Source organism: Podarcis pityusensis (assembly GCF_964106645.2).
Source record: "Podarcis pityusensis genome assembly, chromosome: 4".
NCBI lineage: Eukaryota > Metazoa > Chordata > Lepidosauria > Squamata > Lacertidae > Podarcis > Podarcis pityusensis.
In genome coordinates, this window is record NC_138027.1 from 47521466 (window position 1) to 47533065 (window position 11600).

An 11600-nucleotide genomic window follows, 5' to 3' on the forward strand; every position below is an offset into this window, starting at 1 on the left:
ACATGTGCCCTCTTTTAGGGAGGACATGATATACCAAGCAAGAAATAGTCTATGTATGTGCTGTTTCACCACTTTGGTGTCTGTACTACATCAGCCTAGTTTGCTTCACAGGGATGTTGTGAAGATAAAAGGGGGAAAGGGGAGATAATGTACAGTCTTGAGCTCCTGGGAGGACAATCAAGATACAAATGTACAACATTCAAGAAATATGTGCCGTTCTCAGCAAAATAGAACAGAGATGGATGTGGTGGATTAGCCTGTGGCACAAATGGTAATTTCCACATTAAAAGATTTACAAGGAATTTCCAAATGAATAGATTAAAAGCAATTCCTAAAACCAGAATCCATTAAAAACTTCTTAATTTTTAAAAAATGAACTTTTGCCTAGACATCCAACATTTAAAATCACTCAGGGTATAAATATACCTTCAGTACTTCTAATTTGTATTTGTATTTTTTTATATAAAATTACAGAAACAAGTAAGGTCTACTAGCTTGCTGGATAGTTTAGCAAATCAATAATCAATGTTTTTAAAAGTCACTTAATTCAAATTGCTATAATGTACATTATAGAATGGTTAGGGAATGCATATTTACATCATAAAGCTTATTGGATTTCCAGTGCTATTATCATTTCCCATGACCAAGAGTCTACAAAAAGGTTATTTTCTTTACAGCAACGTGTCCAAAATCCAAAAGGAAATTATGCCAAAAAGTTTATTGCAATAGCGATACTCAAAACAGTTTTAAAAATAATAATAGGAAAAGTAATCACTGACGACAATACTTTTCAAAAGTTTTTACATGTGATTCTTTAGAGGTCAAGGAAGCTGGGTAGATTTCTCCTGGCCAGCTTCCCCCCATTCCCTACATGCCAAGTTATAGCTGAGAAAAAAATAAACACAGGTCCCTCTTTCTTCAAAAGTCTTTTGTAGTCTATAGTTAAGACATACCGTACAACTTTAATGGACATCATAAGAACTTTAAATACAAATATCCAATGAAATAAGCACTGAAGAAATAAGGTTTGCTTTAAAAAAGGAAGTTGTTGACTTGATATTTATGGTCCATCTGGCATCTTCATTATACAGCTTTTAGCAAATGCTCAAAATACGCCTCTTTGCCCTGGCTTTTGACATCTGAGGTGTATATTTGTAAGACCCACCTTATTTCTGTAATTAGACTGGTTTTAATATGTTTTAGTTATTGTTTAATTGTTGTAATGCACCCCCTGGGACCTTGGGGGGGGGGGTGGTCCCCATTCCATGAGCCATGCTGGCTAGGGCTGATGCATGTCAGAGTCCAGCGATATCTGGAGGGCCACCAGCTACCCATCCCTGCTCCACACATTCAAGGAATGACTTAAGAGACTGAAAGATTCTGGGTACTCCTACCATGGGAAGTTAGCACTTGAGAGTTGTCAGTGCCATCAGTCAATAAAGCTGTTGGGAAGAAAGGTGCATGATTACAAAGGATGATTATGTAGATCTAACTCGCCCTATGCAGATAGTCAACACCTAGAGGTGGGTGGGGTGGACAGAGGAGAACACACCTTTTCCAGCAATGGCCTGTTTCTTCTTCTTAGTGAAATGCACTCCCTAGCAAGAGAACTATTGTGCTCACCTGTTCCTATCAACTCATTGTAGTAATAATATGATTGTCTTCTTTTTCTTATACCAACCTGAAACGGATTACCTTTTTGACAATTTTTGTGTTCCTTTCCATTGACCATGTTAATGTGGTATTAAGGTGTAATCTTCAAAATTCATAAAAAAGTAAAAATAAAATGGTTTCCACAGCAACTGTAACTTAGTCACAGCAGCATCGTCAGTCGCAGTCAATGCAGTCTGCCTTCTCAATGTTGCAATAATGTGGAATGGAGTACTGCATATTTATAAATCTGAATAATAATATAAAAGCAAAAGTTAGATAGTGCTAAAGGGTATAACAGATAAAGAGAGAAGAGAAAATTATCAGCTCTATGTACGTTGCCTCCAATTACTGTTTCCCATTACTCTGAATATACTGTATACAGTACCACATTTCCCCCCATAGTCATTTATATAATTACAACCTTGTCTCTTTTCCTCACCTTCAAAGTAGGATATATTGTAATTTGTGCTAATTTCAGCCAGATCCCCTGCTGTTTCATAAGGGATGTTTTGGATATTTCTGCACTGGTAACGGGTTGAAAACTCCAACTGCCTTTTTAATGGTCTATAGGAAGCTCCGTTGAGCCCAATTGGAGTAATAAACCAAAAGATAGAAAGATAAAGTGTTGATGTTTTTCATCCATTCCAAAATCCTTTCTCTTTTGATCTCATTTTGATCTCATTGATTGTTTTCCATAGATTGACATGCATCCAGTGCATTCATGCAGATTCATTTAGAATCTGGTTGTGTTTTAATAAAAGCAAAGGGAGATCTATTGTTGCATTTGAGAAAAGCCCTTAGGAATCAACAGCTTTGGTGTATGTGAAGGCCTATTGGCTTGCTCCACTCACCATCATATCTTCAAGGTCGATGCATTCTGACAAGCAAACACCATCAGTGAGGAGGAGCTGGATATACTGGACCTGGCATATGGACTTACTGACATGCCTTGCTTAGGCTGCCAGATGTGTGGTCAGAAGAGAGTGGATGGGCCAATAGTTCAGGTCCTCAGATGAGATATCTGACAATAGGAGAAAATGTGAGGGGGGGAGGAAACAAAACAAAAGTTAACATTACCTTCTGCTAAAGGCTCTGCCAATGATGCAATCATTATTGTGTTCATGTTTCTTCATATTTAGTTGTTATTTATGCTTTCAATAATCCATGTTTTGAGCCAGTTCACAAGATCCTCAGCGCTTTGGTTAATCATGTAAACTTTGTCTATGTTGCAGATGAAGTTAACATATTGTTTCACTCAACACTGAAATATTTCTTTTTTAAAGCAATGTGCTTTTTGGAAATGTTTCTGCTAATTGTAGCTATAGCTAGTGCTGTCTTTGTTATTAGTGCTGTTTATTTCTTTGGTGTGTGATTTTTGTTGTGCATTTTTAATATGATTTACTCTCAAGGTTGATTAGTTTCCTATCATTGTTTCCCACTGTGAGCAATATTCTGTTGGAAAGGTGGGATATAAATAGTCTTTAAAAATAATTAATGATATTTACTGGGACATAAAAGGGTATATATTCTAGGGGTGTACAATTGCTTCAGCCAAATCCTAATTCTAGAACCAAATCGAGCTGAAGCAATCTCAACTGAATATGGGTCCTTTAGTTAGTCTTGGGATGATTTCAAATACCAGGTAGGAATATCCTATGTGTTTGTCCTGGTTGTCCACTGTGAAAACAGAAAGCAAGATTAGATGGGCCCTTAGTCTGATTCAGCAGGACTTCCTCCTTATTTCTTAAGAAGTTAATATGTCATTTTCTATATGCTTTTTCTTAATGTAATTAAATTCTACCAGAATCAGTGGATATACTCAACACAACAAGAGAAATCAGGGCAATGACTAGTATGTGAAAATACTTACATTTTAATTGGTTTCTGTTTAAATTGGATAATAACTTTCTATTTTTTTCATTTTTTGAATAAGGTTGTCTCCCTCTAGTAATCTGATGGGAACCAGTTGGAACACCTGTTTAAGTTAAGTTGTATATAAACTTAACTTATAAATAAGACCTTATATCTCAAAAAAATGACACAGCCTACAGAAACAGAAACTGACTGTGTGCTGCAGTCCTGAAGTTCTCACTGCTCAGATAAGTGGGATGTGTGTAACAGTATCGTAATTCTTCTCTGACAGTCATGTTAGCATGCAGATGGCTGTAAAGAGGATATTTCAGCAGCCATGGGAATTGTAACAGCTCCTCATATTCCTGTTCAAACTTGCTGTGGAAGGGAGAGGCCATATATGACATCCAGAATGCTCTCAACCTGAGGCAGTTTGCTCCTCTTGCCCTCAGAGCCAGATACTGCCCATACCTTCATGCTGCCCTGACCCGAAGGAAAGGTTTTCCCAAGGGTGATCCATTTGCTGGTCTGGATGCAGCTGACAGGCCTTACGTTGTCTAACTCCTGCAATACAGGACACATATTACTTCTCCACTGGATGAACGCAACATTCTAATGGGACCTGTTGTGTCAGAATAACAGTTCCTTTTCAAATAGGCAGTAAAAGGGTAGAAAAAGATAGCAAGGCAATCTAGGATTGGTGATGGGGCAAAATAAATGTCAAACATAAAATGACACCAGAAATTCAGATCACCTTGAGAGGCAAAGAAAGATGTGCATAACAGTAGGGGGCAATGGTATTCCAATTAAAATTCTTTCGCTTCATACAAGCTAGTCTTAGGACAAACTGAAAGTGACTGAATAAAAAAGGAAGAAAAAAATGATAAGAAAAAAGTCACCTTTGGTGGATTTAAATGAAAATACAAATAATGGAACTTGTATGTTGTGTTATCACTAGATTCTGAAAAATGCTGAACATTTTATCTGTATTGTTATTAATCATATTTAGTGTGATTTAGAAGTGCTCACACACTAAATGAGAAGGAGTAAGACTTAGACACCAATCCCCTACCCAAAAACCATATTGTCGACATTTTGATACAAAATAAGAACAGAGCATGTCAGCCAGGTTGTAAGCATAATATTAGTTTCCTCCTTATAAGCTAATCACAACTCACTTCCACATATCTATGTAAAGCAAAATGGCTTCACCTTCCACCTCATATGGCTGAGATGGAGAACCTGTGATTCTTCAGATGTTACTCAATTACAGCTCCCATCATTGCTGACCATTGGCCCTGCTTTCCAGGAAGCTGTAGTTCAGCAACATCTGGCGCGCCAAAGGTTTTGCCCACCTGCCATAAGGCATGTGCAAATGGCCCAGTGAATGGAATTTATGCAATAATAATTAATATCTGCTATATAAAATAAAAGTAAATAGAATAGAACTCTGAGTTTAAATAACTCTTTCTTTTTGACAATTCCCTTTTGACAGTATTTTCTCTTGCCTGGAGCTCTCCAGAGCTCTATGATTCAAAGGCTGAAAAAAGAACGGCATAGATTCCTTCCAACATTAAAAGACATTTATGATGGAAGAGCATCTGGGATCAGATATTTTTTCCCCTTCTCCTCTTTTTTGTTTTAACTTACATGGGCCAAGAATTTGCTCTGGAGACTTCCGGGTTGGCGCCATCGCCGAATGGCGGACTCCCTCCGAGCTCCGGAGGGAGCCTGCTCGGCAGGGGCTGGGTCCTACCGCACCGGCGATGCGGGGACCCTTAAAAACCACGGCCACGAGGGCCGTGGACATGGAGACTCGGCTGGCACCGCCAGCGCCCTCCCGACTCGTGAAGGAGCCTTTTTAAAGGCTACGGATCGGGTGCCGGGGAGAAGCGTGGTGCTTTGAGTCCTCTGCTATCCCTGCCGAGCGCAGCCGCATGCCATCCGGCGGAGAGCGCTGACTTCTTCCATTGAAAATTCGGACTTTTTAACAACAACCCGTGAGTAATTTGGAAACTGGGTTTAAAAGGAGGAAAAAAAGAATTTCTTTCTGAATTGGACACGAGCGGGGGGGGATCCAAAAAGGAAGTCAGTCCCCCCCCCTATTGTAAACCTTCCAAGACAAGGACGGGGAAACCAAGGTCCAAAAAGATTTGTATTGCTGATAAAAACTAAGAATTCCACGATGGGGAATCATAAGAACTGTGCTGGAGGACGAATTGAGGGAGAAGAATCGTAACCCCCCCCCTGGGAACCGGGGTGATTGAAGAGAGAGCCTGGTGAAAAGAGTCGGAGATTTTGACAGCTGTCAAAGTAGCTGTCAAAGTCGGAAAGCGGAGAGGATTTTATTATGAGAACTTTGCGGGCTAAATTTGTTACAATTTGCTACAACTTTTAAAACTCGGATACAAAATGGCGAAAACATGGATAACAATTGGACTTTTGGACTAGAGAAAACAAAGTTACAACATCCCCCTAGAGGAGTTTCGGGACATTACAAAGATGGTCGTAAGTGGAAAAACACCATTGGAATTTTACAGGACTGGTTATCTTCTGGGAAAGCTGCAAAACGGAAATAATATTTTGTCTACAGGGTGTTCAGCTAAAGGAGACAATGGAATTTTCTATTGAAGAAAGGAAGGGACTGAACGCAAGTTTTTGTTCCTGAATAACAACAATCCCTGCAGACTTACTAAGCTTCTGAATTAGAACGTTTTAGCAGCGGAACAAGAGGAAACTGGACTACAACTTGGAAAGAACAATGGGGGGAGCTTTATTAAAGATCTGAAGTTAAGTGTTTTAAAAATAATTATGAAAGGAAAAAAAAAAAAAAAAACAAAAAACAGCCAGCAAGGAGTTGGGGGAAATAGGTGTTTTATGGATTGTAAGAATTCCAGGCGGATAACATGGTTTGGTGGCCAGGGGGAAATTAAACCGGGGACAGGGGGGGAGAACTAAAATCCAAAGGCTTGTCAACTTCTTTTTTTGAATTGGCTTTGCTTTATCTACTATATCTTTCATTTCTTATTTCTGATATTTCTATTATGTGGGGTGTCTTTATTATTAAAAAAAAAGGGAAATTGTGGAATAAAAATGGGGTGGGCCCTGGGAAAGAAATTTTTTGTTCTTTATTAAGGGTACTGATGAGGAATGTAGAAATTTTAAATTCGAATAATGGTTTAAACAAATTAAGTTTTTAATCAGAACCGAGAGCTTGTGGAGCCAACAACATGAACAAGGAATATGGTAGGGGTGGGGGAAGGGGGGAGTCCCAGAAAGTGGATATATGAAAATAAGGTTCTGACTGTATTTTAATTCTTACTTTCTGTATTTTGGAAAATCTTAATAAATATTATTTAAAAAAAAAAAACAAGAATTTGCTCTGGAACTGAAATTTTATGCCCAAGATTAGTTTTCATAGCCTTTTCTTCTTCTTTTAAGTACTTGTAATTCTAAATGCCATGAATTTTAAGGTGCTCAACTGGAGTTTTTTAAAGGGCGGCGGCAGATGCTCATAGTAGTTGGTTACCAGTATCCTGAGACATTTATCTAGCCTGAATCATGAATGAAAATGTGACAGATTCTCATCCAAACATTCACTCATGCACATCCCTAATATCCTCAAGCAATTAGTCACGATGATCATTCTCTGCCAAAAGTGTATTCTGGAACCAGAATAACAAGGGCGTTATAGGTCAAGTTTTAAAGTGCACTGACAGATCGGCAAGGGGAAGTTATAACACCTGCTTGAATTTTGATTTACTCATGCTCCAATATTAGACCTTCAATTTCACAAGTGCCCAGGTCACTTAGAAAGCTAGTGCCATGGAATTCAAACCTTTAAAAATAACCCCCAGCGCCTAAAGCCATTGAACATGAGTCTGAAGCAAGCAGCTTTCCCTGTGCCGTTCCTCAGTGCCTGCCCTTTAATTAGGTCAGCTGCTGAGAGTGAGGAAACTTCTCAGTTCTGCAATTTTAGGTTGCTTTTCCTGCAGGCTATCCCATGCTGCTATCTTTTTTGCTGATTTCTCTGTATTTCATCTGGGGAGTTTCTTATGTGCCATCCTCATTGCAACAAAGCAGTGCAGAGAACTTCGGAGGAGCCTAAGAAGTTATTGTTTCATTCAGGACTAAAGTAATCATGATGTGCAATGATCAGGATTTTCCCATACAGTATTTTTTTAGTTACAGATAGGTAGCCGTGTTGGTCTGCCATAGTCAAAATAAAAAAATCCTTCCAGTAGCACCTTTAAGACCAACTAATTACTAGCAGTCATGTAGAAGGGAAAGTGGGAGAGAATCAGATGAAGCCATTGCACAAGGTAAAGAGAAAGTTTATCCCACATGGCACAGTCTATTTGATTGAAATACACACCCACACACATATCCCAAGCTGCTGTTTGCCTCACATTCCTTCTCCTGTTGGAGGCAGCATGCCAGTTGGTCGGAATCACAGGTGGGGAAAGTGCTTTTGCACTCAAGTTCTGCTTCGGGGCTTCTCATTGTCACCTCACTGACCACTGTGAGGGCATAATGTTGGGCCTTTGACCTGATCCAGAAAAAACAGGGTAAATCCAGCAAAAGCGGTGAGGTGCACAAAACAAAATACCTTAACTGTCAAATGCCAGAATAAAGAGATATTCAATATATGACGGAAAACACATAATGAAAGTGCCTAATAATAATAATAATAATAATAATAATAATAATAATGTATTTATATGCCACCAATCTGACTGGGTTGCCCAAACCACTCTGGGCAGCTTTATAAGAAACATACAACTTCCCTATACAGGGCTGCCTTCAGGTGTCTTCTAAAAGTTGTTTATTCCTTGACATCTGACAGGAGGGTGTTCCACAGGGTGGGTGTAACTACTGAGAAGTCCTTCTGCCTGGTTCCCACAGATGCTCCTTTGTGGTAAGGGTGTTCCATAATCCCCAAGTGCCTCAGTTTTGCCAGGACAGTCACAAAATTCCTAAAGCCACCACAGCTTCTGGCTTGATCCCGGGGCATCCTGAATTCCCCTGGCTAGTGAACGAGGGTCACAGAAGCAGCAAATGTTCTAGAGATTTTGATGGTCAAATATGTACTGTTATGCTGTTAACTGTTGCCTGTCCAAAATATTTATATTTTTGCACTTTCAGATTTGGGCCATATTCTTGAAAGCATTTGTTTGCACAGCCTTGACTTCCATAATATAAATGGTAGGAAATACTGTGGTATATTTGCCCCACTTCAGCTATTGTCTGCAAGGATAAGCCTTTTTCGGTACGACCTGATGAGACACGTGTCATTCTTTTTCGTTGTTCTCTAACTTTATGCTTTCTGTATGACTTTTCATTGCTTTTCTTCCCTCATATTTAACTGAAAATCACAGGTGGCAAAGTGCCTTTTGCTATAACTGTGTTGACATTGCCAAGCCAAGTTTTAAATGCATTTTCCTTGCCCCATTCATCATTTAAACCCACACAAATACCTTATCTTTTTTTACTGTGCCACTGTCTAAATGTCCTTCACCTCCACTGCTGTCTGTCATGGACTGAATTTTTGTTTGTTTGTTGAATTTAGAAAAGGAAAGTTGTGTGCCGAGTATGGTACAGAGAGGCCTTCTCCTGGCGCAATGGCTGCTTCACTCTTTACTGCAGAAACTGATACAGGGAACTTCTTTTTGGCTGGAGATCAATCAGTAGTGCCTCTCTATCACTCCTCCTTACACCAGGTTAGAGAATTCCCCTTTGTCTGTAAAGGGAAAGCAGATTTATTGGGAGAATGAATGAATCCCCAGCTGAGCAAACCCCTAGCTCCTCTCTGTCTGTCCTTAGGCTGTCATAGCACCTCTTCTCCTCCATATACTGGTTTCCGTGGTTCTTCCCTCTCTTGTATTCCCTGCACCTTCATGCTCAGACCACTTGATTCGCACCATTTAACCACTTGGAGTTGGCCCACAACTGGATCAAACAAACAACCCCAGTAGCTGTGGCCTTTTCTTAAAGGCTCAGCTGATTAGTAAAGGCCAGACAGGAGCACCTTGCACATACACCCAACCAGCATCTATTGGTGTGAGACAGTAGCAGTGGGCCGTTAGATCTCCAGGATTGTCCTCAGGAGATTCATCAAGACTGAGGGTGATTCATGGAGACTCCAGACTCCAAGACTCGGTTTGTCATGTGGGTGACAGGAAAAGCTCCTCTGTGGTTATCGGGTCTATTTGACTGACTTGTAACAAGTTGTGCTAAGCATTCAAAATCCAGAGGGAGCATAATCTTTCCATACTAAAAGGGTTTTAGCCTACTTTTTAGAAGACTCTTATTTGACTCAACACATCTGAGTGCTTATTTTAAATCTCAATCTTTCCCTGTTTATTTTAATCATTTTCATTCATAGTAAACCACTGAGCCTGAGGGCATGTCCTTAGGAAGGCAAAAATCAACCGGAAGGGGAAGATTTATATCAAATATATATTGCTGATTTTCAGTTTGTTGTTAAATATGTGTTTTAAAAAGATATGGGGAAAGTTATGGCTCTTAATGTATCCCTGGAAATAAATTGGGGGGGGGGGAGATGAGAACAATATTATTGTTTAAAACAGACACGAGAACAAATATAAATTCATGCTGAAGGTGGAAGGGGAAATACAATATCCAGTAGACTCTAGATATTGACTTTTATAATAGTCATGCTTACTATTTGTACAGTGGTACCTCGGGTTAAGAACTTAATTCGTTCCGGAGGTCTGTTCTTAACCTGAAACTGTTCTTAACCTGAGGTACCACTTTAGCTAATGGGGCCTCCGGCCGCCGCACGATTTCTGTTCTCATCCTGAAGCAAAGTTCTTAACCGGAGGTACTATTTCTGGGTTAGCAGAGTCTGTAACCTGAAGCATCTGTAACCCGAGGTACCACTGTACAGAGAAGGTGAAGAGAAGTGTGACATTCTTTCCCACTTGGGTTCATTCAGTCAGTAGGATAGTCACAGTGACCTCTCCCTTGCCTTCCTCAGTGCTGTATGCCACTTCCCTCATGGGTATTTCCCACATTCCTCAAAAAGCTTTACTATTCCTAGATCTATTCAGATGCCATAGAGTGCACAGGACTCTCCTTTGGCCGCATGGCAGCAAAAAGAATTTGACCATTAATTGAATGTATTTGTACTTCTAATGGAACATATATGAGGCTTGCCCAAAATAGTGATTAGAATTACTCAGCTGCCTAGTCTGGCTATAAAAGACCTGAAGCACTTTAACTTTCTTAAATGTAGGGCATATAAAATATTTATGCTCACTGGCTAAAGATTTACTCGAGGCCCTTCCGGAATGACCTTACTCATGCGGCAGTTGCTCCCATACATGTCCCTCCTGTGCTGTGCTGCTAACAGTGGTAACACAGGATAAGTCTGTGATGTCATTTCTTCCCACATTATTCTGAGAATGAACCAGGATACTGGCTCAATTACTGTAAAATGTTGGTTTTGGTTTAGAAAGGAGCAAGCCCATGCAGAGCTTGTTTTAGGCCTGGGGCAAGAGTTTTGTTAGAATAAAGTTATAAAACAAAAAAGCAGCTGGTCCCTGGTCAGTTTAGCCCCCTGAGGTCCAGGGCAAGTGTATCCTGCGGCCCCCTCCCATGCATGGCCCTGGGAAGGAGCCATGTTGCTGGTCTTTCCATTTAATTTGGAGCTTCAGGTGTCTTTAGAGCACTATGGAAAAAACCATGTATTGCTTGTTGCATGTCCAACACCGCCAAGGCAGCCAAATTCTCCAACATACAAGTGTCCACATCCTCTGCATTTCAACTTCCACATTTTAACAAGGGCACCTGTGTCCTGCTCCAAATCTAACCAAAGTTTGTCCTCAACAACTTCCTCCATGACTTTGACTTCAAGGAGAAATGTTCACTGGAAGTATCAACAATTTAAATAAACAGATGTATCTGCCAAAGGTCCCCAGGACAGCTTGCCTTTCAGCAGGCAGTTAAGTGCCATCTTTTTAAATGGATTTTAACTGCTACTGTATTTATACTGCTTTTGAATTGTTGTTGTAGCCTTTGGTTTGACTGTCATTTAACTTATGTATACATATCACTGGCTGCCTTGAATATCT

General features: G+C 39.9%; 1 long non-coding RNA gene across 1 annotated transcript; it reads right to left on the reverse strand.

Moving 5' to 3' along the window:
• Positions 1-1031: 1031 nt before the first annotated feature.
• Positions 1032-4064, reverse strand: LOC308476011. The gene is made up of 3 exons (XR_013985639.1): positions 3976-4064; positions 2505-2674; positions 1032-1900 (listed from the first exon to the last, which is right to left on the reverse strand). It is a non-coding gene; the product is annotated as an uncharacterized lncRNA (long non-coding RNA).
• Positions 4065-11600: the final 7536 nt, after the last annotated feature.